The sequence below is a fragment of the Anser anser genome, assembly GCF_964211835.1.
Source record: "Anser anser genome assembly, chromosome: 1".
Taxonomy (NCBI): domain Eukaryota; kingdom Metazoa; phylum Chordata; class Aves; order Anseriformes; family Anatidae; genus Anser; species Anser anser.
In genome coordinates this window covers 5573784-5580619 of record NC_139720.1, presented here as the reverse complement: position 1 = coordinate 5580619, position 6836 = coordinate 5573784, and the positions used below count along the sequence as shown (strand labels likewise).

The following is a 6836-nucleotide window of genomic DNA, read 5'->3' as shown; positions in this document are numbered from 1 at the left end:
CTGAAAACTTCACTTCGCATTGAGACATGCTGACATTAGACGGCACTGCCTAGCAACTTCTTAATTTAATACTTGGGTTAAGCATTTTTTACATTCATGAGATAACAGTTTAACAGCAATATGCAAGTTAAATGGATAATGAAAGACATTGTCAAATGTATTCGAAAATACTGAGAAATTCATCAAATGAATTAATCAACCAATGTTAGAGTACTTATCTGTGTAGGTATTTCTACCACCAGAGGTATCTGACAGCCTCTAGGGTAACCATATTTTTTATTGTTAAATTATTAATGATGCTTTCATGCCTGAGGCCTTACGGAATACTACATAGCATCTTTTATCTAAGGATCTCATCGTGATTCACAAAGATTAAGCATCAAAACATCCCTATAAAGAAAGTAGGCTGTACAGTACAGTTGTTCTGTACTGCACTGTATACAACTGTAAAGTAAACCTAATATTCACCTAATATTTGTGCTTCAGGGGCTTAAATATCAAACTCTCTGTTCTTATAATTTTATGAAGGAATCGGGGGGGGGGGGGGGGGGGGAGAGCGGAGGGAAGTTGGTGAGAAATTAAGTCTTAAAGTCACCGAGTCCAGATTTCTTTTCAGTGGACTGTTCTACCACCACTCACCTTTTCTGCATGACATGAGAATTTCACCAACAGCTCTCCTTTTCCAGCAATGTATATACCAACCTGGAAAATCATTGAAGAAAGGATTGTTCTGAGACGGCATTGTGGCAGATATTTAAACATATGGACTTTGCCTTTGATCTGAGTTTCTAGATAGATGGGAAACATGTGCTATGGTTTAGTACACATTGTGGTTTTGATGACCAGGAAAGTGAATTGGGTTTCGTGTCAAGGTTTTGGTAGCAGGGGGCTGCAGGAGTGGTTTCTTTAAGAGTCCAGAAGCTGTCCCAGGTTAGGTAAGGGCCAGTTTCAGATGGCTCCAAAAGGGACCCGCCGCTGGCCAGAGCCGAGCCAATAAGCAACGTTGTTAGTGCCTTTGTGAGAGCATATTTAAGAAAGGAAAAAAAAAAAAAAAAAAACCTGCTGCACAACAGCAGCTGGGAGAGCAAGGAGTGAGAACCAGCCCTGCAGCCCCTAAGGTGAGTGCAGCAGGAGGGCAGGAGGCGCTCCAGGCATAGAGCAGCAGTTCCCCTGCGGCCAGTGGAGAGGCCCCTGGCGGAGCAGGCTGTCCCCCTGCAGCCCATGGGTCCCACACGGAGCAGATCTCCACGCTGCAGCCCGTGGAGGAGCCCCCGGTGGAGCAGGTGGATGTGGCCTGGAGGAGGCTGCGGCCCATGGAGAGCCCCCGCAGGAGCAGGCCCCGGGCCGGAGCTGCAGCCCGTGGAGAGGAGCCCAGGCAGGAGCAGGGGGGTTGGGGGGAGCTGCTGCCCGTGGGGGACCCGTGCTGGAGCAGTTTTCTCCTAACAGATGGAACCCGTGGTATGGAGCTGTGTGGGAGCAGTTCTTGAAGAGCTGCTGCCTGTGGGCAGCCCCCGCAGGATTAGTTTGGGAAGGACGGCATCCCGTGGGAGGGACCCCACGTGGAGCAGGGACAGAGAGTGATGGTGAAGGAGCGGCAGAGACGAAGCATCAGGGACTGACTGCAGCCCCTGTTCCCCGTTCCCCTGTGCTGCCCGGGGGGGAGGACGTAGAAGAGGTTGGATGGGGGGAAGGTGTTTATAGCTTGCTTTTAGTTTCTCATTGCTATAGTCTTTTAGTAATAGGCAATAAATAATATTAATCTCCCTGTGCTGAGTCTGTTTTGCCAATGACAGTAATTGGTGAGTGATCTCCCTGTCCTTATCTCAACACTTGAGCACTTTTCATTGTATTCTTTCCCCCTTTCCTTTTGAGGAGGGGGAGTGAGATAGAAGTTCTGGTGGAGTTCAGTTGCCCAGCTGGGCAAAACCACCACACACAGTGATACCAGAAAGGTACTGTACCATTCATATGAGTGTTGTGATTCTTTCTTAACCTCAGCTAAAAATGGGAATTAATGTATCTCTGAGTGGAGCTGAAAACAGAAATTTTAGTTTACAGGAACAAGCCTGACCTTTCCACTATTCAGAGAGGGGTGAAACCATCCATTTTCTCAAGTGCTCGGTAAACTTATGGCAACTTCTGGACAGAAGTCAGGTTGCCTGCATATATCATGCCTCCTGGTGATTGCAGTGAGACTGTCTTTAAAATAAGCAGATGTCCATTTTACTAAAAGCTAAAACTGAGGCAGGGATCTTATGTTATTTGTTTGAGCAGATAGTAGTCTGTAGCAGATAGACATTCCCAATAGTATATTTGAGATACTAGGATTGTTTTCCAGTTTTGTTTTCTTTTTCTTCTAGAGAAATACAAATGCAAGTGCCACCAGCCTGCCAACACTGTCTGAGCAGGTCTAGGAAAGCAGAACATCATTTTTTTACGCGTATATTCTAGGCTCACCAGCATCTTGCCCTCAGCTTTTACTCTTGTATGACAAGCATGATCAAATATACAGAAACCAAACAAAACAATACCCAGAAAAATCTTGCTACACAGCCTATAGACAGAACTCGTCTGAACACAACAGGAAAGCAGTGCATGCAGCATGCTGCTCTTGAACACAGAGGTTTCATTTCTGATCTGGACAGTCAAGTTGGGAATTGTATCTGTGATAATAATGGCATCAGTCAGAGGGAAGCTATTTTTAAAAGAACTGCCTGCAGGCCAGAGGGTAACTCCCAGGGGGAAAAATAATCAGCTCTGCCTTCTTTATATTTAAGCCTACAGCACTGTCAGGGCCTGACAGTAATGGCCAGCATCAATTTAACTTAAGCAAAGAGAAATAAAAATAAATAAAGGAGAGAGATGTGTAAAATAAATGGACAAATGTCCCTTATTCCAGAGTTAACCTTTGCATGGTTGAACCAGAACCTAACATACAAGAGACAAATTCATAACTTATCTCTCTTGCATGCCTGCAACATTAGAAGACATCAGATTCAGACAAATGTTTATAGAAAGAATCCAGCTTAAATAATACCAAATGTATGCGAGGGTGAGCTTACTGCCTAAATTTTAAACTTGACTACACTGTTCCCCAAAATCTTTCTCATATTTTGAATATCTCCATGGTAAGGAAAAAATAGAAAAAGGTAGAAGTCATCTCACATAATTTTTAACTGCCTTGTCTGAGCTAACCAGTAAGACTTGTAGTCAAAAGAGAGAAATGCACAAATTCGAAATTTTCTGTAATCACAATTTGGAAACTGCAAAAATACATAAGGGGTTTCTCTGATTTTGAAACACAATATTCCACACTCCCCACACAAACAAAGCGGGCCCCAAAGCTGTCAATATGTTCTATCAAATACTTGCACTTTTAATTCTAATGCTTTAAAAGTTGATTTGAAATACAAAAGCCAACCTGGTTAGATTAAGGTTATGGTTTGTAAAAGCTATTGGGAATCCTGAACCCAATTTCAATGGCAATCTGATGTGGTAATTAAGCAATTTTTATTTGTAAGTGGTCCATTAAGATAACATGCTTAATGTAAGGTTATAGCTCTTGTACCACTAAGTTAGTTGCCTTATTTTCACAGCCTGATGTTTTGGATGGGTTAACTGCTACAAAGAAAGAACAGTGTCTTTTGGATAAACTCTCTGAGACATAAAGAAGTACTCTATATTTTCTTTCAAACTACCTTTTCTACAGTCACAAAGTAGTTTGGACTGCAGACCCAGAAATAATTTCCTCTGATCTTATTAGTTGATCAGTTTTGAGTTAAGATATTGATGATGTTTTATAGGAATTGGTCTATAAAGAGACATGGAAGCAGAATAAATTCTTGAGGTTAACTACTGAACCTTCTTTCTTCTAAATGGCTGTATACACTGAAGCAAGTCACTGAAGTCACTGAAGAAATTTGATAATTTAAAAAGTTAAAGGAAAATGAACAAACATGCCCTCAAAAAGTTGTGAATGTAGCATGCCAAAATGGTGTTCCCAAACACTAGCTTCAAGGAGAATAAATAGTGGATCATTTCTTAGCCAATTAATGTCTACTTAGTAGCTTATACCCTGGTGTGCACATGTAACTGTATTTAATGTTAATGAAAGCGATGTGCATGCTACAGAGAAGGCTAGACTTCTTAAAAGGTGTTGTTCAAATTACTTCCTACAGATATAGGTCAAAGATTAATCACTCAATTTGGCTTCCTCTGCATTACCCCCCAAAAAAAAAAAAAAAAGATATTGAGAACAATACATAATACTTAACTACAACATTTAGAGCTACAAGTATTATTCCTACAATATTTTTGTCAAGTTTTCAATCTATCAAGGTCTCTTCATTTTCCAACAAAAAGTAAAATAAAATGTCAGATTACTGTTGTGAAATGTTGAGGCTGCTTGCATAAGTGTAAAGAGAGCTCAGAATCTGGAGATTAATTTATCCCTACCTGTGATTTTAATTCTTCTACTGGTCAGGGAAAGAGAAAAGAATGTGAAAGAGAGGTTCTGCAGATTTTGGTGTCACATAAACAATTAAAGATTAGTTTGGTTTTACTGGATTTGAATAGGTCTACCTGGCATATGCAGAGTTAAATAAATTGATATAGTGCTTATAGTCAGAGATTAATGGCCTATTGACCACAACAGACAGAAACATAAATCCATCAGAGCATTCTTCACCAGATCTTATTTCCATTCACATACATAAATCTTATTATCTAGACTCAGACATAATCACTAACTATATCTGGATGGAAGAAATAGAGGACCCAATTTTCCTTTTTTTTTTTTGTCTTATATGATCATTTTCATTTGGACTAGATGTAGGAAAATGCCACCTGATCATATCAGTACCTAATCAAGACCATAGGCTTGTACTTTTACTTCTACTTCCACTAGGCATAAATGACCAAAGGAAACTGTGAGGGAGAAGAGGAAGGAGTTATTAATCATATTCTAATTTAAACACCTTCTTTTGGTCAAATGGATTGTACCTTGAATTTCAGTGATTATGTTGACAATAAGGTAAGTCTAGACAGATGGTTCAGATAGGGACACATACAGCTTTCACTTAGGATTTGATTTAGTTGCCTAAAACCAGTCATTTACCGTCATTCGAAATGCCCTGAGGTATCCAGAACATCTGTGCAGGCCTGGAAGGTGTAATGCAAGACCCATGGGAGAACCATACCTTTCTGGAAGAGCAGATGGATGTCAGATGGGATATCTTAGGAAATCTGAAATGGCATTAGGCGGCTTGAAGATAAAGCTTCCTATCCTAGTGTAGCCCTCAGATTATTATCCATTATTGATTTTCCGGGTAGGCAGTGATGGAGTTCCAACAAAAAGTCCAAGGGCAATTAAGAGAGACTTCAAAGCCTTGGGACAACTAGTTAACAGATCAGGAGCATGAGTAGTGTCCTCCTCTATCCCTCCATTTGCAGGGAATGATGAGGAGAGAAAACAGGAAGAGCCAGCAGATCAATATATGTCTCTGAGCCAGTTGTCACTGGTAGGACTTTGGATTTTTTGATCATGGGACATTTAACGTGACACCAGCACCACTGGCAACAGACAGGGGAAAACAGTCTCAAAGGGGGAAAAGGATTTTTTGCACAGGAGTTAGCAGGGCTTATTGAAAGAGCTTTAAACTAATTTTGAAAGGGAAAAGGGATGAAACCAGGATTGCTAAAGATAAGCCGTGGGTCAATACACCAATGATTATGGGGCAGTGTGCTAGCAAGGTCCTTCAGTCTGACATCCCAGTGGAGGTAGGGGTTGGAGAGCCATGTGACAGCAAAGACACAAGGGATATTATTAGAAATCACAGAAGTGCCATGCCTGAGAATGGTCATGTAGAAATTAGGGCTTCTCCCTCCCAAAAGGTGACAGGATCACTAGCCAACTGAAGTGCTTCTACATCAGTGCATGCGCAGTATGGACAACAAACAGAAAGAGCTGGAAGATGTTGTGCAGAAGGAAAGCTATGACACAGTTACTCATCACAGAAACATGATGGGTTGACTCGCCCAGCTGGAGTGCTGCAATGGATGTCTGTAAACTCTTCAGAAGAGATAGGCTAGGAAGGAGAAGCAGTGGGGTAGCCCTGTGTGTTAGGGTGTGTTTTGATTGTCTTGACTTTAATGATGGTGACAATAGGGTTGAATGTTTATGGGTAAGAACCAGGGGTAAGGTCAACATGACAGAAGTCGTGGTGGGACTCTGCTATAGACTGCTCAAACAAGATGAAGAGCAGGTTAAATATTCCATAGGCAGTTGGGAGAAGTCTCACAATCACTACTCTTTGTTCTCATGGGGGACTTCAACTTTCTTCACTGAAAGAACAACCAAGTAGAACCCTCAACCCCTGGCATTATGAGTATACATTTTCTATATGCAGGCATCTACACGACAGCTGTAAGTTTAAGCTCTTTTGTAGCAAAAGGAGATTTATGGTCTGATTTGATTACTCACACATGGGTATACGGCGATATTTGAAATGCCCAAGATTATCCTGGTGCCTTCCCAGCTGCTCGTCCAGAAGGAAATGGCTCTCCCTTAAGCTCTATGTCATATTTGTCAAGGCCAAGCTAATGTTTTGAACTCCTTAGTTCATACTGAATGACATCAGGAGTTTGGTATATGTCAGTGAGTGGAGTCTCAATACACCTAGCAGTCCTTCAAAAACAATAATCTCAAGGAAAAATAGTCAACCTTTATTTGGTCAAATGTGCAGATCAGTAAACTTCACTGACAGTATTGATTAATTGTCCATTGACTATAGCATCCTTAAATACTCTAGGTAACATGCTTATCTCAATGTACACAC

At 41.2% G+C, this 6836-nt stretch overlaps 1 long non-coding RNA gene across 6 annotated transcripts in view; it reads left to right on the top strand.

Annotated features, from left to right (window-relative positions):
* The first annotated feature begins 551 nt into the window (after positions 1 to 551).
* Positions 552 to 6836, top strand: part of LOC310892269 — a 51647-nt gene continuing 45362 nt past the window's right edge. For all 6 annotated transcript variants that reach the window (XR_014578001.1, XR_014578002.1, XR_014578003.1 and 3 more), the window contains exon 1: positions 552 to 1118. This is a non-coding gene — a long non-coding RNA (uncharacterized lncRNA). The remainder of the gene's footprint in view (positions 1119 to 6836) is intronic.